Consider the following 23,195-nt stretch of genomic DNA (forward strand, 5'->3'; position numbering starts at 1 on the left):
AAGTCACTTCAGTCACCATTTTTTGCCACATGGTCACTGTCATGTCGGTGCTAGATGTCGTCAGTACGCAGTGACTGGTCCAAATTGGTCTGAGTCATCGTTTCCATGGCAACCATTCTTTCCAATCAGAAATGAACTTGTTGGCCACATCCCTATCACTTGGGGATGCCACAACTGTTGGAGGAGTCACTCAGTCCAGTTCTCGTATACAGTCCAAGATTAAACCATAACCATAAGTATGAAAGTAGTGAAATAAGTATGATAGTATGAAACTTAAATTCTTAAACACTTAAATTCATATATAGGCAGATGATTAATATTTTTGGCAACATTGTGTATTAATTTGGTCATCCCAGACTCTAAAAGATTTGTAAGAGCAAAACAACAATTCTTTGTGGGACTTCTATCACATTCTGTAAGAGGTTATCATTCCAGATGTGCCAGTATTGCAGCGCTGCAACATGGTGACTAGTCAGATTTTCTTCTGTAAGCAGTGAGAAGACAGAATAAAACAGAGTCTGAGTATAAACTGTCAGTAAATAAGATTAAAGTGTGGTTGTCGCCATGAATCCCTGCTGTAATAATCCTGTTATAAATCTCCTGCAGGCGAAGCTCTCTCAGAATGACAAGAGATAAACCTATGCATGCAGTAAACGCCGCCCTTTCCTTCTATTGTGATATGGTTACATAACATCTGCAGGGGGCACGCTGCTATTATTAACTGTGACAGAAAAAAACTTGTTTCTCCCAAAAACATTGTTAAAATTTAGAACACAAAAGGGAGTGACGCGTCCTCTAAACATCCTCTGACTTTTGTTGTTACATAAATGTATGATCAACTGGCTGGGTATAATTGTTGAGTAGATCATTTATCAACATAGAAATTAGGTTACAATTGATCAAAAACAAAACAAAACCATCTTTTCAAGTTTACAGTGATGTATTGGTTAATTTGGTTGAGTGGTTTTACTTGGGCGGTTGATCTCCAGCCTCGCCGCCTGTCCCAGTGTCCCTGGGCTAAATGTTGAATCTTCATGTTTTGAGATATGAGGAATTGCAATTACCTAGTGCTTTATTGCGTCTATATAAACAGTTGTATAGATGTGTTTTTATCTCCTGAGGACTGCGGGTCAAAGAATTAACAAAAAGCAATAACGTTTTTGTTCTGTTGTGCATAAACAATCGTATAATTTTGTATTTTATTGGAGCTAAAAGTGTTGATAACATTAACTCGATTGTTATTCAGTCAAATCTCCTTTATATCACCTAAAATTAAATAAACACAATAATATTTTGTTTCCTAAAGAAACGTATTTTTTTCTAAAGAAACAGAGAGGGAGGAAAGTAAAGTATTCCCTATTATTTCTATCATAATTTTAAATATTCTCAGCGTGGGATTCTACACTATGGACTATAACCTCACCAGACCCTTTATTAAGTACACCTAGCTAGTACCGGGTTGGACCCCCTTTTACTAATCTCCCGTTCCTCCACATCCCAAAGGTTTTCTATTGGGTTAAGATCTGGTGACTGTGGAGACCATTTGAGTCCAGAGAACTCCACGTAATGTTGAAGAAACCAGTCCAGTCTTTATGACATGGCGCCTTATCCTGCTGGAAGTAGCCATCAGAAGATGGAACACTGTGGTCATAAAGGAATGGTCATGGTCAGAAACAATACTCTGGTAGGCTGTGATGTTGTAACCATACTCAGTTGGTACTAAGGCGCCCAAAGTATGCCAATAAAATATTTCCACACCATTATACCACCAGCCTGAACCATTGATAGAAGACAGGATGGATCCATGCTTTCATGTTTTTAATGCCAAAATCTAGAACATAAATGTTTCTGAGGTTTTCGTTTTTTATTATTATACAAACCTTTCCAAGAAAGGATTTGGACCTAATGTCAAGTTCTTTTGAAAATGTTGTAACATGTGCCAGCAGCACTTAAAGCAGCCAAAATCAACCTGTCAAAGTCTTTCAGATCATCAGATGGGTTCAGATTGAAGAAATGTACCAAATGTCCCCGGGGTGCTGGCTTCCTGGGCCCGGCGGTGCTCTCTCCGCGCGGTGGGGGGGTTCACATTACATCTGAGCCGGGGGTGTTCGTGTCCCTGGGGGGTGGGTTCTGGTCCTTGCTCCTGAGTGCTGGGCCCCGCCAAATTTCCAACTGTGGCCGAGCCTGGTCGGGCCATATTTACAACACCCCTTGTGGGCCCTCTTTTTTCCCCGGGGTTCCCCCCTCCTGGGCGGGGGCGGCGGGCCCCTGCCTCGCTCCTCCCTGGACCAACCGTGGGCCGGGCGGATGGCTGCCTGGGGTGCGGAGTGGGTCTCCCTTGGGGGGTCCTGGCCCATACCTGGGGTTGGGGCGGGGGGATGCCCGGAACTCCTGGGTGGTGGTGGGGTGCTCGTCTGGGGCTGTGGGCGTCCTTCTCCGGTGGGGCCCTGCGTTGGGTTCTCCCGGCGCGGCGGGGGGGCTGCTCTCCTGGTTGGGCTGGGGCGGCGCCCTCTTTCCCTCCGTGCCTCCCTGCTCTCTGGCTCTGGGGGCCTTGCGGCGGCCCTGCTGGCCCTGGCCTGGGTGGCGGGCTTGGTCGCCCGGGCGGCGGTTGTTCCCTGCCGGTTCCCGTGTGGTGTTGGGGGGAATCCGGCTGCCGCTGCTGGTGCGGTGGGGGTCTTCGGGTGGGGATGGCTGGGCACTCTCCCTCCTTCTTTTCACGTTCCACCATCCATTTTAGAAGAACATAAACACTCACCTGAGCACAGGTGTTAGCTCAACAGACTGAATAACTGAAATATTTCACACTAGTTGGTTTTAAGGCATAAGTATGCGTGTGAACACTATCTGTTTTGTGTACATGTCGACAGGTGGACATTTTTGCAACTAACAGGTGTGTTTATAACATTTGAGTGTGTGTGTGGACAGGCTCCGCCCTTTTTTGTTTTTGTTTTTTTTTTTTACATTTGAACCTTACCATAATGATTAACAACCAGTAAACTTGTTGCTTTATGCTGCTTCATGGTCTTATCCCCCTTCCCCTCCTATTATCACCCCCTACCCCCCCTCTCTCTAACGTCCCTCTTTCTTCTTCCCCTCTTTCCTTTTCCGTCCGGTCCAACACCAAAGATTTTCAGACATGTTTGAAATTAATAAAGTTTGGCCTCAATTACAAAAGGGGTTTATTCAGACATACCTTTGGTTTGTCTGAAGATTAATAACCCCTCTTGTTAAAGTAAAATATGTCCAACCCAAGAGGCCCTCAGCTCTCATCTGTCTGCCTAGCTGTTGGACAGGACAAGTTAAAAAAAAAAAAAAAAAAAAAAAAAAAAAAAAAAAAAAGAAATGTACCAAACATGTGAAGGAGCAGCATTTTTACAAGACGCAATTTGTTAGATACAAATGTGATGTCTTCATTGTCAAACAGGTTTGTGGAAACTCAAAAAATCGTATTTTGCTTCTCTTGCAGTGATATTTTCCTTGGGACATTTTATAGACTGCAAAAGAGTAGCTGAAATACTAGCTAAAAGTAAAAAAAACACTGTTTGTCAACATCTTAGGGGTCACACTGGAGGTTTTTGAGAACATAAACAATTAAAGGCTGTTCAAGTGATTCCTGTTGTAAATCAGAAATACAACTATCTCTTCAAAAGGTTTTTTTAATCTTAGTAGTTGACGATTTCTGTTCATTCTTTTATCATTTCATCAACACAGAATAATTTTATTTCGATAAAGTTCAAAATGTCTGTATTATTAACTGACGTCGGACGACTCTGACAAAGGCCGCAGATGTACGTCGATGCATGTCAGGTATGTGAAAAAACACAACCTGTCTGATAATGTAAGAACCTAAAAAGTCACAGGATAATTTTACTACTGGGGAAATTTAAGCCAACAGGTATCAATGAAACTGAAAAATAGGAGAAAACAGTTTGGTTTATTTAGGTTACCTTACACAATTAGCCTGTGTTTTGAGAGTACAATGTTGTTTAAGGTCAACGTTAGTAAAAAAAAGTCACTTCATGTTAGGTAGAAGCCATGAAAAGACCCTAGATTCTAGCAAAACACACAGAAAGGTCAGCCTTCATCTGGACGGCTAACGCCTCCTGAAGTCACTGCTGCCTTTGAAGAAACAGGACTCGCTTTATGATGTTTAATTCAAAAGTTTAAAAAAAAAAGTTTTATTTGACAGAACTGCAGAAAGCTTCATTTTCCACCTCTCAAGGCAGGCTCTTAAAGTAATCTGTGAAGTAATAGAGCCGTTAGTTATGGACTGTTAAAATACTAATTGTTCACCTGTTACAGTGAGAGGATTTCTTATGGTTTCATGCTTATTTTCAGATTTTAATTTAGGTTTTTGTGGGGGCAGTGAAACCTGAAATAGCTTTTTTTTTTTTTACCAAGTGCCAGTGAGCTGATGCAAAATACTTAAATTATAATCTAATCCCAGTTTGAAATCAGTATTGGTTGCCATGACTACACTTTTTCACTTAAATTACAGGTGGACCAGCTGGTATTTGACTTATACACAGACTGGCTTACTACTGTCATTATTTAAAAAAAAAAAGCTAACTTGTAAAAATATTAAGGTGGTATTTACTCTAACCCCCATTGCACAGAGACATGGACAAGCAGGGAGGGGGGGGGGCAACATAAAGGAAAGACTTTATATTATTAGTTGTGCGGAATTAAAAGAAACAACAGCAGAATGACTCCTGTTGTACTAAAGGTCATGTAGAATAGTAGTAGTGCTTTATAAATATAGATGGAACTACACTAACACAATTTATTGTGAACATTGATACACAACATGCATGCAAACAGACTACTGAACCTAATTTTTGCTCATGAAACTGTCTTTTATTAAATACTTGTACAGTAAAGAATTAGTTTACCTTCAAGTGGCGTAAGCGAAGAAAATAAACTGCATCCACTGCATCCTGATTTGTAAATTGCCATCTTTTACATACCAAAACACACGATGGAACATAGAAGACACATTGGATTTTATGGAATGAATCAGTGTGCAGGATTTTTTTGCTAAATTGAAATAAGGAAACTTCACACCAACAATGGGAGAGAATTTTGTGCAGTCATACTTGCAAAAACTGCACATTTGGCTTTGAGAGTAACCTAGCCCAAAGCTTTAGCATCTATTAGAAAAAATAGGATGTCCAGACAAAAAAGACACTAATTCCTACAAATGTGGTGTTTAAATTTTGCTATTTTTTTAAATTATTACATGCTAATCACATTTCTTTTTTACTATTGCAAAGCTTGAACTTCGACAGAGATTCTGATTAAAACTGAATAAATAATCTTGACTTTGGTGCAAATTTTAGTTTTAGCAATTTTAGTTTCTTTTCCAACAGCTTCACGGTTTAATCATGAATTGTAAATTCATAACTGGTACCATTCAGGCCACAGATGACGTATAATAAAATCACACTTCCCAAAAGACCTAATGAAATATTATTCAATGATTGTTTCCAGTTGTGTAGAATGCTTTTACTGCAATCTCACTCTGGTTAAATCAGAGCCATATTTCTGTCTTTAAACTTTTAAGGAATAGTCTTCCTGCCCCGTGGCTGATTCACGTGTGAAGGTTCATTGCAAGGGATTGGTACTGATGGATGAGGGTTGAGCCGGTGACTCACATCGTCTTACCATTCTATAAAAATAGCAGGCAGCAGCGTCTGACACAGAGTGGGGGTCAGCAGCACTTTTACTCAGTTATGCTTTAAAGTGTCGGCCTCCGGTTCACTGTGTCAGCCCTGAGGCAGCCTGTCGGTGTCTGTTGAAGCTTCCCTTTAGCTTTTCCCCTTGTAGCAGCTTTGTAGTGAAACACAGAGCAAATCAGGGGAACAGTGTTTTCACATTTTATCCATGGTATCTGAATGTTTATTCAAATAGTCTACAGTTTAACTTTGCTCAATATTTTATTGCTACTTCCTACGAATGACAAGCTAAGGATATTTAAAAATATAGTAGAAATAATGGGGAATACTTTATGTTCCTCCCTCTCTGTTTCTTTAGAATAAAAAACATTTCTTTAGAAAAACAAAAGATGATTGTGTTTATTTAATTTTAAGTGATTTAAAGGAGATTTGACTAAGTAACAATTGAGTTAATGTTATCTTAATGTTGCTTTTAGCTCCAATAAAATGCAAAATTATACAAAATTAACAAATATTTGATTACATTGTTTGAAATCCTAAATCTGATCAAATTATAAAACAGTGGTCTAAAAAGGAGTTGGGTCTTAGGGGTCATCCAGCCTTAATTACAAAGCCTCTTTACTTGTTCCTATTAATTAAAATCAGTTTTAAACCGCTCTATACTTTCCTTTTGTGATTTTATGTAAAGTTTTACTTGGATGTGATATGAATGATCCCGGTGATGGTCAGAGGGGCCGTAGGCGCGAACTGGCAGCCACGCCTCTTTAAGTCTGCCTCAGAGCAGCTGTGGCTACAACAGTAGCTACCATCACCAAGTATCAATGATGAGTGAATGAATAATGGACACACATTTTTAAGAACTTTGAGAGTCTGGAAAAGCGCAGATAAATCCACTCTATTATTATTATTATAAATTACAGAATCATTAAAAAGGCTTAATTACACAAACCGTTAGAGTCTGTTCATTATGTTTGAAGCCTAAATTTGGATTTGGTCAATGTTTGTGAGCTCAACATTAACCCTATATAATCATTAGTATCGTTTTGACACATTTCTGAGTCCTCTATCGCATCAGCATGTTTCAAACTTTCCTCAAAAACCCATTGCACATAAATCGGTCCATGTTTTCTGCCCTGTGGTTCATCATCATTCCACTAGGGGCAGTAGAAGGACTTTACCTGCTTATATCAAAATCCTTAAAATCTCTGAAATGCTTTTGGTGGCAAAAGTTTTACTAATATTTTAAAACTTTATGGTAAGAAAACCTCATCTATTGTTATTCATTTTTAAATGACTACTTGCTGTATTGAGAGAGTGCAGAATTAGTTGATAATGAATTCTTTATTATACCGTTACATGTTCAATTTAAGACTGCTGGTAAATATGGTATTTTTTTCCTGAAGCTATATGTCAATATTTTTGCATCTTAAACTTATCAAATCCCCCAACTGATCATAGTTGAAACTATACTTCATTGTGAAAATGATTTCGTTTTTTTTATTTTTATTTCATCAAAGGGTTTAAAAAACATCTTAAATCTATAAAAAGAAGAAATTTCTGTCAAATCTTTGATATGATTGGCGTTACAGTGTTAGAACTTGAGTTTGTAATCAAAGTTTCTCCCATGTTCCATGCCAGTCCACCAACTGGTTGATCTTAAGTACAGACAGGATGTAGAAGACTACAAAACATCAGGATGAAACTCAAGAAATTCTGGGAAACACACAGATAATTGATATTTATTGAATGAGTCATCAATGGGAAAACTTTTAAGGAGTGAATTTAACTACTGTTCAGTCAACGCTTACATATCCTTCACTCAGAAGAAAAAAACTCAAAAAAGGTAATTGTTTATGAGTTAAAAGTTATTGCTTTTTCAAAATATATAAATGAGTTGAACTCGAGCAGAACGTTTTAATCATTGGAGTCGTTATTGCTCATTTTTCCTATCGTTTATAATTGAAGCTTGTCTTAATTTGCTTAATTTGCTGAAGTGTGCATGAAGAAAATACAGCCTCACATCTCACCGTGCAAAATGTTTCAAACATGTCAAAACGGGAATTTACGCCTTGCTTCAGTTAATGGGATTCCACCAAAGCCCTGCATGCTCACTCGTATTTCTGCTTGCCTGCAATTACCCTCTAACCTCGGGAAAGTAATTGATTGCTGGTATTCCCAGGCGGATGGTGTAATCCAGAGCCGCTGTGGTATCACCTATTCATGGATGAGGAGTGATACAGTTGAGATGTTGGTGTGAAAGCGGGGCAGATGTAAGGGGTTGTAGGGTACGTCTACTGTGGGTAAAAAGCCGAACTTGTCTCATTTCAGATTCAAACTCACTCGAAAGGGCTAGCTGGTGGGGTTTATGACAGGTATGAAAAAGATTATGTGGGGGGGGGGTATCATTCCTCAAACAAGCATCCAAGTGCTTTGCACCATTTTAAAGTCAGATTAGGATGAAAAGAATGCGCTATCAACAAAGACTGAGAGCGTGTCATCTATAATCTGTTATAAATCACAACATTTCGAAGGAAAATTTGACATAAAAGCACTGAAAATAATAAAGAAGCAACATCCATCTTCCACCAATCTTGTGAGAACAGATGAACCTGGCTGGACTCCAGGAAAACCTCATTTGTCAGTTCTTCTGTTGCAAAAGGGCATTCAAAGGTCACATATAGAGCTGAAAGTCAGCGTAACAGCTGTTATGAAAGAAGACAAATGCAACGGATGAAAATATCAGCTCAAAAAACCGACCGAGGTAAAGATGACGAGAAAATAACAGCTCATCATTATTTTCTTATGCCCAGGTACACAAGCTCCCTGTTCGGACCAAGGCGCGAACGGTTGACTGGTAATTGCAAATTGTCTGTAGGAGTGAAGACTAGAGTGCCTTATTGTCTATAGTGTTATGTGGTCAGTCCAACTCTGCTCTAATGACAGTTGGGAAAAACTCCACAGTTTTATGGCACAGAAAAAGCAACAACTTTTAAGCAGATAAAGGGGATTTTGTTGTATCCTGTTTAATTTAAAAAATACTACTTAAATTAAAGCAGCAAGGGCCGTTGTATGGCCTGCAGGTGCTACTTGCAGCCCCCTTTTCACTCACCATTTCTGGCAGAGGAGCCGCTACCACCCCAGGTAACGCTTCACTGACACTCCCCACCCCACGCACCAAATTCTGTTGGTTTTATCTCCATATCAACCATTTTATGTTTGGGTCATCTGGGAATGACAAACTCGTCTATGTAAGTTTTAGAAGAATCAGCAAAAGTAATCTTTTGGATTTCCTTGGCAACTGGGGTTTTTAGTTAACCACGCCCACATTCCCAACATGGTCATATTGTATGTTATATCAATTCATTCAGCTTGAGCCAGGGAATCGTGTATTAAATCTTCACAATACTCTGGCAAAAATGTGCAAACAAGAAAGGAACGCCACTTCTGCGAGCTCACCAACTGAATGCTGTTAAAATTCTGGAAACATAAAAACCAAGTATCTTCCCAATGATCCTCAAAGAGTTAGGAGGTAATGATGGAAATCCCTAAGATAAGTTTAAATTTGTAGCTGGTACTAGAGGTGCCCCCCCCCCCCCCCCCCCCCGAAATTTAAGATGGTTGCCTGTTCCCAAGGTCAAAGGTCAATAAATCTTCAGTGATGGTTGTAGACCTAAGAGCAGACCATCAGGTTTCTTGAAAGGTTTTTTTTCCCCCCCATGATGTGCTAAAATGTGAAAATGGCTGCCAAAAAGAGAATTTTGCCCTCATTCATTTTTGTGACAGTTTTGCCTGAAGTCTTTTTTTTTTTCAGTGCGTGTGCCATTTACTATGTCAAAAATTCATTTTCATCGGGTACTAGAAATGTTGGTGAGTTTTTGAGCATTTGGCGGGGGCCAAATTCTTTGCTCAAATGCGTTGTAAGACATAACTAGAAGTGTAAACATGTTTCCAAAATGATGTTTTTGCAGCCGGGTTGAGTGTGTCTTTGTGTAGTGCAAACTGTTTATGTCTGTTGAGGCTTTTTCCTTTCCTTGAAGGGCTTTTTGTACCATTTTTAGTGTTGTTGTCCGTCATTATGAAAACAATGTGGTCCGTGCATTACATGACTACTGCGAGCCATAATGAACAATTTTTGTACCCCCTAACACCATGGTGATCAAACGAATGGGTGTTTAATCCAGCTTGCTTAACCTCCCTTCATGTTATTGTTTATTTGGTTCGTTAAGAATGGTAGATGAAGTGTTTAACAAGTGCAACTGTGAATAACAAGATCAACGTGTTAAGCAGAGAACACGGCACATGGATTCAACAAAGACAAGTGATGCACCATTTAAAAGTACGCGGAGAGAAAGGCCTTGCAGGGATGTGGTGGACTCCTGGTCTTTGAAGTCAGCTTTGTTACCAAACAGCAAAAGCTCCTGACACCAGAGCAAATAAAAAGCCTACAGTCATTTATTTAAGAAGCATATTCAGCTTCTCTGCACCATTTATTAGTCAGATTAGAATAAAAAAAAACATACTAAACACATGGTCTGAGGACATAAGAGCACCCACTGAAAATATCCCGCTCACCTACAGGTTTGAACTCGTGATCCTGCAATGTGATCACAAGAGGCATGTGGGCTTCAATTGTTTTAAAGTGCCCACAAAAAAATGAGATAAATGCGTATAAACAGAACCCCACGTCGTGTTCACCACTTCTTTTGAACTGATGTGCATTTGTGAGTGTTTTCGAGCTAAAAGGGCCGTTTGTTTGAACCAGTTTTGACTGTGAAGAGCAGCAAATAGTCACAATTTAAACCGATCCATGCTGGCTCTGAACACGACCCCCTTAACCTTTGAAAAAAAAAAATAATCCTACAGTTTGAGCATCAAACTCCTGATTGAGCTGCGTTTGCATCTAGATGAAACACATTCTGCAAACGAAAAAGACATGTTTTTAATATGTCAAATATGTCCATTATTGCTTTTCCATCACTCACTCAATCCAGCTCTCATATACAGTATATAAAGAGAAAAAGTAGGAATTATCTCCTTTCCAGAAGATTTTTTGTTTTATCAGTATTAACTGGGTTAGCGACCACAAACCTTTATTACTGACACTTTCAGTTATGACGACAATTGTTGAAGCCCAACTTGAATTCAGTGATTAGGTGTGTTCTAACAGTTTTGTACAAAAAGAAAAGAAAGTGAATATAAATTCAATTGTGTAAAATTTAAGTCACAACCATGATTGACCAACTGGATTTCTTGGTGAATTTTCAGTACAGAGTCTACCCCTCCAGGTCTGCTGGGGCTTGGGACCTTGTCACAACTGATTGCTTGCATTCATAATTACACCCTGTTTATTTCTGTCATTCCCTTTAGCTCTGGATAGAAACTTATGTAACCCAACCCGTGATGCGTGATCATCGGCAGTGCTGTCGCTGTGGAAAACATCAATTTTCTCCATTGGTTCTCACCTTGCCCTTTCTGATGACGCCGGTCTTTTCCTTTCTTCTCTCTCCGCTGTGTGTTCCTGCCTGTATGAGCAAACAGTGGGGGTCCTCCACCACTGCAGCTACCTCTCTGCCAAACAGAAGAAAACAGAGTTTGAATCTCACACTTAGTGAAACACGCTGCTCAAAGACAGAATTTACAGCCGTCACTGTAGGTATCAAATTAAAAAAGTTGCAGAACTGTGTTTTTAAACACGTTTTTCAGTTTCATTGCTTTTTTTTGAAGATGTTTTACCAAAACCTTTTTAAGGTTTCATCCTAAATGGTCTAAAGTGGAAGTGGATTTTAAAGAAGTTTGTCAGGAGCATGCCAAACTGCACTCAGTGCATGATATCCTGCTGCACTTCACTGCACATGAGGGGCGGGAAATCTATTAACCTTTCAGGGAGCAGGACTGCCGCCCAGCCTGCTGGGGGGGAACGGGGGGGGGGGGGGGGGGGCAGCAAATGCATGTGTATTTAAAGGTTAGAGGACATGTAAAGTAATAAAGCAGAGATACAGCAGAGACCTGGAAGAAGGGAGGGTTTGCATGCCCTGATGTCCGGACACAAATGCACACAGCATGTACGCGTGTTCACTCAACGTTTATTTAGAGCTTTGCACCAAAAAGAGAGAAATATCTTTATCTCTTGACCTTCATTGGCTAATCTGTCAGAAAGTTAAATGTATGTGTCGTTCTGGACAAAGAGAAAGATGAAAAATCCTTTTAAAGTGAAACTGAAGCCTTGGTAAAAAGTTGGAGTCCAACTGCATGGGGTATTTGTGGACGAGTGGAACGCATTGCCTCAGAACAGCATCATGAGGCTATTGATGATCATGAGACGTTATTATCTTTATTATTCTCTTAAGCCTTAGTCACATGAGGGAGTTAAAGAGAGGAGTGGCCACATCTTAAGAGGAGCACAGGTGTGTCTTGTAGCTCTCATGAGGCTTGTGCGTCCACCTCAGGAAAACGGAACGTACCATTGTCTCTGCCAATCAGCTGATTTGCGTTAATCACATATGGAGTTAAGGTCAGAGCAAAGCAGGCTTTGATGCAGACATCTTAGAATAGTAAAGAAAATGTCCAGACTAAAACGAGAAGGGGGTAGGGTGGATGCGTCAGGAGCAGAGCGCCAGTAGCCAGGGCAGTCTATTTATAATAACCAAAAATATAAACGCAACACTTTTGCTATTGCTCCCATTTTTTATCATATGAACTCAAAGATGTGAAACATTTTCTACATACACAAAATAACCAGTTCTCTGAAATATTGTTCACAAATCTGTCTAAATCTGTGATAGTGAGCACTTCTCCTTTGCCAAGACAATCCATCCCACCTCACAGGTGTGCCATTTAGAGATGCTGATTAGACAGCATAATTATTGCACAGGTGTGCCTTAGATTGGCCACAAGAAAAGGCCACTCTGAAATCTTCAGTTGTCTTACACAGCACAATGCCACAGATGTCGCAAGTTTTGAGGGAGTGTGCAATTGGCATGCTAATAGCAGGAATGTCCACCAGAGCTGTTGCTAGGGAATTGAATGTCCATTTCTCCATCATAAGCCGTCTCCAAAGGCGTTTCCGAGAATTTGGCCGCACATCCAACCGGCCTCACAACCTCAGACCACGTGTAACCACTCCAGCCCAAGACCTCCACATCCAGCATGTCCACCTCCAAGATCGTCTGAGACCAGCCACTCGGACAGCTGCTGAAACAATCGGTTTGCATAACCACAGAATTCCTGCACAAACTGTCAGAAACCGTCTCAGGGAAGCTCATCTGCATGCTCGTCATCCTCATCGAGGTCTCGACCTCACTCCAGTTTGTCGTCGTAACCGACTTGAGTGGGCAAATGCTCACATGCGATGGCGTCTGGCACGTTGGAGAGGTGTTCTCTTCACTGATGAATCCCGGTTTACACTGTTCAGGGCAGATGGCAGACAGCATGTGTGGCGTCCTGTGGGTGAGCGGTTTTCTGATGTCAATGTTGTGGATCGAGTAGCCCATGGTGGTGGTGGGGTTATGGTATGGCCAGGCATCTGTTATGGGCGAAGAACACAGGTGCATTTCATTGATGGCATTTTGAATGCACAGAGATACCGTGACGAGATCCTGGGGCCCATTGTTGTACCGTACATCCAACAACATCACCTCATGTTGCAGCATGATAATGCATGGCCCCATGTTGCAAGGATCTGTACATAATTCTTGTAAGCTGACAACATCCCAGTTCTTGCATGACCAGCATACTCATCGCACATGTCACCCATTGAGCATGTTTGGGATGCTCTGGATTGGCGTATACGACAGCGTGTTCCAGTTCCTGCCAATATCCAGCAACTTCGCACAGCCATTGAAGAAGAGTGGACCAACATTCCACAGGCCACAATAGACAACCTGATCAACTCTATCTATGCGAAGGAGATGTATCGCACTTCATGAGGCAAATGGTGGTCACACCAGATACTGACTGGTTGTCTGACTCCCCTGACCCCCTCAATAAAACAAAACTGAAGATTTCAGAGTGGCCTTTTCTTGTGGCCAGTCTAAGGCACACCTGTGCAATAATCATGCTGTCTAATCAGCATCTTGATATGGCACACCTGTGAGGTGGGATGGATTGTCTTGGCAAAGGAGAAGTGCTCACTATCACAGATTAAGACATATTTGTGAACAATATTTCAGAGAACTGGTTATTTTGTGTATGTGGAAAATGTTTTACATCTTGTAGTTCATACCATAAAAAATGGAAGCAATAACAAAAGTGTTGCGTTTATATTTTTGGTCAGTGTAGTTTACTAGTAGTTTAGCAATCAGCTATTGTTTTTATAAATGATTTTATGTTTTGTACGATTAGTGAAGCCAGTTGAGACAACTGTGATAAAGTACCATTAGCTGTCACACACCTAAGTGTGAGAAATTTGTTCTCCGCATTTGACCCATCCCTTGGGGGAGCGATGAGCTGGAGACACAGCCGCAGTCGGGAACTATTTGGTGGATCAACCCCCCCAATCCAACCTCTTAGTGCTGATTGTCAAGCAGGGAGGCATTGGGTCGCATTTTTAGAGTCTTTGTTAGGACTTGGCCTGGATTTGAACACCTGACCTTCCAGTCACAGGGCGGACACTCTACCACAAGGTCACTGAGCTGTGATATAATATTGGCTATATAAATAAAACTGAATTGAAAAGCATTTTGTCTGAATAGTCACCTCGAACCTCTCTGCCATGGGAGACAATTACAGGGGCACGTGCCCCGGTACCTCAGTGTCTGGGATCGTTGAGCTCGGGGTAGAGCCGCTGCTCCCCAATATTGAGAGGAGCTGGTTCAGGTGACTCAGGTACCTGGTCTGGATGCCTCCTGGTTGCTTCCTTGAGGAGATGTCCCGGGCATGTCCCAAAGGGCAGAGACCCCGGGGAAGACCCAGAACATGCTGGAGAGACTCTTGATTGCCCTAGGAATGCCTTATAGTCTCCTCAGAGGAGCTGGAGGAAGTGGCTGGGTAGAGGGAAGTCTGGGCATTTTTGCCTAGACTGTTTAGACCAGGACGCAGATGAGCGGAAGAAGATGGATGGATGGTTAGTAGTGACTAAAAAACAGTATTTAAGCATCATCAGATAAATTCCTTTTACACCCAGACACTTTTAAGACTGTGAAGAAAACTTGCAGTAAAGAAAGTCAACTTTTAGATTTATTTCAGCATCTGTCCTAACTTTTGTGTTCTCCTGAACACACTTTGTAGTTCCTGTTAGTATTCTGAATCAGTGCTTGTGTCCAAAGGACAGAGAGGCGGCGGTTTTCTTGGGTCAGAGCAATATACAATTCACTGTCTCTAAAAGAAAAAAACTCTTTGTTTCTGTGATGTGATTTTGTAAAGCTTATGAGATCATTGTCTTGTAATTTTTGAGACAACAGAGTTGTCATCAGGGGACAACAGTTTGTCATTTGCTGAAGGTGCCTTTGAAATGATGCCGTCCTTTCTTGTATTCTTTCGGACTTCCGTATAATAAGATGTTATTAGAGGTCACCGTGATCCTACACAAAGCTGACCGCATCAAGATGCAGAAGACAAACGTGGTCTTGACCTCACTCAGGAAAATGATGGCAGATTTATCACAAGACTTCTTATCCTTTCAACATCTGCAGTGACTGCATGGTTTTTGACATTTGAATTAAATACTCGTGCAGCCGCATCAGTTTAAAGGCTTTAAGATGCTTCAAGTATAAAAAAAACATTTTATCTAGGGACCTTAAGGAATAAAATTTATGTACCATATGTGTCCAGTTTGACTTGGCAAAACATACTTTTTTATAAGATTGTTTCAACCACAGGGGCCTTTTAGAGAGACTTTGTTTACACGTGTTATTTGTGCTAGCTCCGTGCATAAATTTACAGCTTTTCAGTTTTCTCATTGCTGAAATTACTAATGAGCAAAACTATGACCTGTCCCATCCATCTTATTTGGAAGACCTTAAAAAAAAGATTAAACGGGAACAATAATAATTATGAGTAAGTATCAAAACATTTAAACGAGACCAGAAGAATAAAAAAGTCCTCCCCCAGTAACGTCCTCATTAATACTGTTCTCTGCTTTTTCAAGGTCCAACACCAAATACATTCTTATTTAGACGTTGTAGACTCCAAGATCCTAAAATCTTTTCGATACATTTATTTTGATGAAACAGTTTGCACACCACCGTATCACAAATATTGCACAATTGCACACATACATTCACCACTGGGAAGTAAATATTTCAACCAAAGGTTGTAGGCTGAAGCCATGGCTTATTGCACCAACACAAGTGACATTTCTGTCGACTGGTAAACAGTTCTTTGAAACAAATACAAACAAAGATTTTTTATATTTCAACAACAAATCTTCACATGTAAAAACAAAACCCCAATAAGTTTTAGAAAACACCAACATCATTATAGATCATACTAAAAAGCCTATTTTACTGTAATAAACATCACCTGGGAAGCTGAGACTATTAAATACATTGTGGATTAAAACTTTCATAAGATCTATTATATCTATCGCAAATACATTTCTCACCAATGTACCACTATTCAGCTTTTCTCTAATAAAAAAAGATCAATAGATTTTAATTGCAGCACAATAAGAAAAGCCTATTTCTGTAACTTTTTGTTCACATTAGTCCTTCTGTGTTTTTGTAACCTTTAACATTCGCTCAGCAGATGAATAAATTAATTTTAGTCTCCAACCAAATTTAAAGGTTTTTAACGTCTATGAGCTCGGAAAGATAAAATCAGTTGCTATGCAGATGATATTCTGATCTATGTGAAATCATTGCTATCAATAAAGAATAACAAAAGTATCACCTTTAACAATAAGTTATTATTAAAGATCAGAAAAAATGCTAGAAAAAAGGTGAAAGTGGAAAAAAAAATCATTAAATGTTATTAACGATTTAAGAATGAAGAATTAAAATTTCAAATATTCCAAAAAAGATTAAACTGAGCTTAAGTGTATTGTGTTAAGAAAATAACAAGGGTTACAGTTTTATGTTTCAGGTTTAAAAATATTGTCAATGCTTTAATCTTTAAATAATTAGACTTGGGTTAGACTGAGACAGCATGTAGTTTCTGTTATTCTTCATGCCCAAAAATAACTGACTTTAGACAAACAAAACTTTTTATTCGATTATTTTCCAATTTTCTTCATTTCCTTTTATTATTTTTTATGTTTTTAATCCAGTTTCATTCCCTCTTTGTTTTAAGAAAATGCGTATTATGCTTAACATTGATACTTTTCAAACAGGGGATTCTTTTTTTCCGCTTCAAGCTGACACAGTAAACGGAAACTAATTTTAATCTGCGAACATTTGAATCAAAGTTCTAAGCACAAAAGATTTTGCTTAGAGCCCAGTTTTACATCAAAGTTTTATAAGGCAGTCCTTAAAATAGAAGAAAATGCACAATTGAAGCCTAAATTATCATTAAACTTAAGAATTGTTCAAAACCTTTTTACCTTTTCATGAAAAAAAAAACATAATTTTAGGCAAATCTGGGTTATTACAGAAGACACGTGGTACTTTGGCCATTAAAAGGTTAGAACAGCTGCTGTTAGTTATTACTATTTCTTTAAACTGGCAGTCAGCTTGATATTTAAATGGAGAAACTTTGTAAGAAAAATATGATTTTTACCTATGTTAAAGCAGAGGGGTTACAGGGGGGCGGCTGCCCCCCTGCAAAAAGCTTTGCTCTCCTCATTTGCCCCCCAATTTTGAATATTAGTAGAAATATTGACTAAACCAAAGAAGTCATCAATACAAGCTTTAAGCATAAGTGATAGCACAAACAGCTGCTGTTTTAACATTAATAACAATAAGCAAACTATTCAAACTACACATTTTCATCCTTTTATTTTTCTTCCACTCCGCTGCCTACATTTCTAAGTTTATAGCCAATAACATCAGAAAAAACAAGTTTTTCTGAATTAAAGTGAATAAGAATAGAAAATTATGAATACAATTGGTGATGATTCAATGAGACCGTGGTTCCTTGTTATTGTTTTCACACTGTGTGGAGTCACTTTTCCTTGAACTTTAAGATAAGATTAATGATAAAGTGACTTATGTCTGAACAGCCTCACTTTAACAAATTAAAAATGTAGCTGATTGATAGAAATGCAAATGATGTTTTGTGTCCTACGTCTCTGAGCTTCAGCGTTTCATCTGTTGCATGCAAATGAACAGTTAATGTTACTCAGTAACAGCAGTTGACTGTAATTTATCAGCGTGAACCAGTCTTTTCTGTCAAACAGCCTCCTACACTCCGTTGGATGAATCCCGGTACAGACGGCAGCGAGATTGATTTGCTTTGCTCCTGAGGATTTAGAGAAAACCTGCCGAGCAGACATGATGTAGAGAAAACTCTGGGGTATTTTCTGAAAGTTTGAGAAGTTTTGAAACTTTCTTTAATTTGTGTTTCTCCTCCCATGTTTCTCTTGGTGTACACTGGACCCAGAGACATTTGGACCAAACCCTTTCCACCTTCATCCCTTTCCCAACAACAAAGACATGTTTTTCAGCTTGGGGAGCACACCTAAAGTAAAATATCTCATGAGTGATCACATCTTGTCCAGACTGTTTGGTAACAATTTAAAACAACTGAAAGAGAGAGTTATATGTCATTCAAGACAAATCCAATCTAAAATAAAGTTAGTCTTTTTGTATCGCTTAATAAGAAGCATTAGACATCAGGGAGTACAGTTAACATCACAACAAACTTGTTTTTCAGTTAGGATGCTTAATGATAATGCATTCATATATATCTATGAAAAAATAACATTTCAAGTTTTATTAATTGCTTTAACTGCAACAAAGGTAAGTTTTTTCTTAGTTCTTTTTTTCACTGTAGAATTTTAAATATAAAACCAGGGAGATTGGCAGTTTTTTTTTCATTTTATTAGAACTTACGAGCTTTAATTTTGAAGCTTTTTTCTCAATAAAAAAAAAGATTTTTTGTTGAATTTCTTGTTTTGCTTAAAAACAAAATATATTTTGGCTTTAGACCGAACATGTTTTTACAGAACAGAAATACTGGTTTAATACTGGAGTCCAGACTGCCAGAGGAGAGGAGGCGAATATATTGGTGCTGAGGATGCTAAGTCTGGAGCTGCCAGAAAAGAGGTCTTGAGGAAGACCATGGAGGAGGAAGTGAAGGAAGATGTGAAGGTGTTAGGGCTGAGGAAACAGAACATGGGGTTAGATGGAGGAAGATGATTCGCTGTGGCAACTCCTGAAGGGAAAGGCTGAACGGAAAGGAAGAAGAAGAAATTCTGGTTTAACTCTTTAGAACCGCCTTTAACACGACTTAAATAACACACGCTTTTTGACCCTATACCATAATGCTTCAACTGTTAAAACGTGAATCAGCTAATTCTTTCATGGCGGCTTTGCGTCGTTCATAAAGTGTTATATATCACCCCTTGTGGGCCCTCTTTTTTCCCCGGGGTTCCCCCCTTCTGGGCGGGGGCGTCGGGCCCCTGCCTCGCTCCTCCCTGGACCAACCGTGGGCCAGGCGGATGGCTGCCTGGAGTGCGGAGTGGGTCTCCCTTGGGGGGTCCTGGCTCGTACCTGGGGTTGGGGCGGGGGGATGCCCGGAACTCCTGGGTGGTGGTGGGGTGCTCGTCTGGGGCTGTGGGCGTCCTTCTCCGGTGGGGCCCTGCGTTGGGTTCTCCCGGCGCGGCGGGGGGGCTGCTCTCCTGGTTGGGCTGGGGCGGCGCCCTCTTTCCCTCCGTGCTTCCCTGCTCTCTGGCTCTGGGGGCCTTGCGGCGGCCCTGCTGGCCCTGGCCTGGGTGGCGGGCTTGGTCGCCCGGGCGGCGGTTGTTCCCTGCCGGTTCCCGTGTGGCGTTGGGGGGATTCCGGCTGCCGCTGCTGGTGCGGTGGGGGTCTTGGGGTGGGGATGGCTGGGCACTCTCCCTCCTTCTTTTCACGTTCCACCATCCATTTTAGAAGAACATAAACACTCACCTGAGCACAGGTGTTAGCTCAACAGACTGAATGACTGAAATATTTCACACTAGTTGGTTTTAAGGCATAAGTATGCGTGTGAACACTATCTGTTTTGTGTACATGTCGACAGGTGGACATTTTTGCAACTAACAGGTGTGTTTATAACATTTGAGTGTGTGTGTGGACAGGCTCCGCCCTTTTTTTTGTTGTTTTTTTTTACATTTGAACCTTACCATAATGATTAACAACCAGTAAACTTGTTGCTTTATGCTGCTTCATGGTCTTATCCCCCTTCCCCTCCTATTATCACCCCCTACCCCCCCTCTCTCTAACGTCCCTCTCTCTTCTTCCCCTCTTTCCTTTTCCGTCCGGTCCAACACCAAAGATTTTCAGACATGTTTGAAATTAATAAAGTTTGGCCTCAATTACAAAAGGGGTTTATTCAGACATACCTTTGGTTTGTCTGAAGATTAATAACCCCTCTTGTTAAAGTAAAATATGTCCAACCCAAGAGGCCCTCAGCTCTCATCTGTCTGCCTAGCTGTTGGACAGGACAAGTTGGGAAAAAAAATAATATATATATATATATATATATATATATATATATATATATATATATATATATATATATATATATATATATATATATATATATATATATATATATATATATATATATATATATATATATATATATATATATATATATATATATGAGCCCTTTTCTCCCATTCAGATATCTGCTGGAACTACTCAAAAGCTCCTGTGTCAAAGAATTTATTAAATCTAATCAAATAGAGAGTTTCTGATCCAAAATCAACTTCATTCAGTTTTGTAGCACCGATACCCAGCCCTGTGTTTAGTATTTTGATCACGATTGTTAAAACCTTTCTGTTTATTGCACAACAAATGAAAAAAAATAGCATTTCAGTTGCAATACAGCAGCTATTTATCACACAGAGGAACACTCTGGTGCCAAAACAAGCAATTATAGTTGCACTTCTAACAAAACCCCCTCTAACTTGCAAATGTTTCAAATAAATATCGGCCAAACAAAATCAGCAAAAATGTAAAAACCTGCTGACGTAATCCAAGCAGCTCCAGGAAAAGCCAAGGGAAACCCAACAAAACATCTGCTGGTTTTTTTAATGAGTCATCTGTGTGTGGATGCAACACAGGTGCTTTCAATCAAACTTCAAGGTTCAGGTTCAATGCGTGAGATGCGTGACGTGAAAGGTGTAGAGATAGATAGAAAAGTAAAGAAATCCAGGAAAATTGGAAATTACAGTTTAGTAACAGGACCAGGAATTTAATGCATCCATACAAATGTCCGTTAACTGAAGTCATTGTCTTAGAATCCCCTGCCTGAACCCATACTTAACCGTATAATGAGATATTTAATGTATATCTCATTGAGACCCTTCATGCTTTGTTGGTCAAACCACATCTCTATTGGAACATCCTTTCCTCCAAAATCCTTTTTACATTTCTCCACTGACATACTGAGTGTGACAGAGAGTCCTTCCTTCTCACATGATGAAAAACAATTTAAAAAAGGTCATTTTGTCCTCATCCTTTATTTTTTATTGCTACTCAGAAATGCTCCAGTGGTTTCAGGCGACGAGCACTTGGCAGAATTGTGGTAAATTGAATAGGAACCCTCAGACGGATAGACGGCTGCATTCAGAACCAGACAGACAGCAAAATGTGAGAGAAAACACGACTGCTTTCTTCCCAGACAAAACCTTAAGTCTGCCGTTTCTGTTTCAGTTCACTTCTCCTTCTTTCATACAATAATCACAAAAATATTCTCAAGAGTTTTCTAATTAATAAAATGGATACAAAGCTGTTCAAATTAACTTTAATGCTGATGACCTGTAGTTCATTTATTCTCAGTCTTTAGTAATAAGAATGAAGTAGTAATGCCAATAAGATCCAGCTTGAGATGTTTTCTTTCCTTTTTTTAAGTAGCAAAAGATTGACAAACTCTTTAAAAATTGAAAGTCAAGTTATGATTGTTTACAACAATTAAACTTTGTATTTATCTCTAATTTTAAGTAATTTAGGAGAAATCCCAACCAAAAACAATTGATTTTGTTAATTGTGACCTTTTTTCATATTACAATGATATGAGTTATTTACTATTGTTTGATTTGATGCTTTTGGCATTCTTTGTGCAACACTGAGAGACAAATCTGACTGAGAAGTAAAATAATCAAAATAAATATCCTCTTTAGTTCCTGTTGGCCCTTCAACACTGGAGCTCCTAATTAGCACATTCAAATTTCAACCATTTTAACGTGAATCAGCTGATTCTGTCCCAGAAAAAACAGACAGAATCAGCTGATTGCTTGAACATGTGCAATGCGGCTTTTTATCCTGTTCAGAATACGCTGGAATTATGTTTATTGTGTAAACGGTTGAAGAATGTCAATACTGGCGCTAAAGCTCCGGTGTTAAAGGGTTAAACATTCTTGAATTCCATTACAGATTACATATAGCATTTAAGCTCCAGCAACTATGACGTCACCCTTTTTGCCACAGTAAATGGCAAAAGCAAGTCTATGATATAAGTCATGATGGATGGAAAGTCGTATTGAGGTTTCAGTGGTTTATTTCATAAAAGATCTTTATATTTTCAAGTTCAAACAATAGCATAAAATCTGCCTTTTAACTGGATTTTGTTTAGTTGTTTCAATTTGATTGTTTATTCGTACGGTATACCATCTTTCATCCAGAACAATTGAATTTGTTCCTTGGGCTGAACATGAAAGTCTATCAGAGTCTATTTGTGAAGCCTTTGTGCACCCACACATGTTACTACAGAAAAGAGCTCCTTCTCTCAACAGGAATCTCAAGGAGACACGACTGTCATTAATCCATTACAAGACCGCCAAAGAACTGCCAAGAGGCTTGTCCTGATGTTCAGGGAGAACATGTTTGTGCTGCTGTGGTGTAATGATGATGATGCTGTGAAATACAGGGATAATTTATCTACAGATGGGCTTATTTAATAAAACACATTTAGTAAATCCAACAATATGCATATGGAAACGCTCATGTTTCCCACCTGTTCTATCCTGCTTATAGCCAGAAAGTGAAGCCAACTGAGAAGAACTATTCACAGGCTTATCTTTGTATTTAAATACTCTTTCATGGTTGTGTTACTAGTTACTAGTTTTTTCTGATGGTTCAGACTGTCAACCAGCCATTAAAAATACTATTATTTTCCAGGTGTATTTTGCCTTAGCTGCAGCAACGAAAGCCATTAGACTGCACCGATGTGTTGTGGTGCTTTGTTTGTGGTCTGAAAAGTAAGCTGAAAAACCATTGACTGTTTGAGTGTGACATCATCCACAGAAAATGACTTCCTTTCAATTCAAACGAATTAAAGTCAATTCAGACGCCATTTATTAGCGCCGCCATGTCGCAGCCAGACGTCGTCAGTTAGCAGTGATTGGTCTGAGTCGGTCCGAGTCGACATTTCTATGGCAACCACTCTTGACAATCTGAAGTGAGTTTATTGGAAGTCCACACCCCTACCACTTGAAAGTGG

The 23,195-nt window shown here is 39.6% G+C and overlaps 1 protein-coding gene across 1 annotated transcript in view; it reads right to left on the minus strand.

Moving 5' to 3' along the window:
* LOC101162257 (liprin-beta-1) overlaps positions 1-23,195 on the minus strand; it is a 147,291-nt gene that overhangs the window by 47,729 nt on the left and 76,367 nt on the right. The window contains exon 3 of the mRNA XM_020714232.2: positions 11,138-11,243. The gene's annotated coding sequence lies outside the window, so the exon portion shown is untranslated. The remainder of the gene's footprint in view (positions 1-11,137; positions 11,244-23,195) is intronic.

This window comes from Oryzias latipes, chromosome 23, assembly GCF_002234675.1.
Source record: "Oryzias latipes chromosome 23, ASM223467v1".
Lineage (NCBI taxonomy): Eukaryota > Metazoa > Chordata > Actinopteri > Beloniformes > Adrianichthyidae > Oryzias > Oryzias latipes.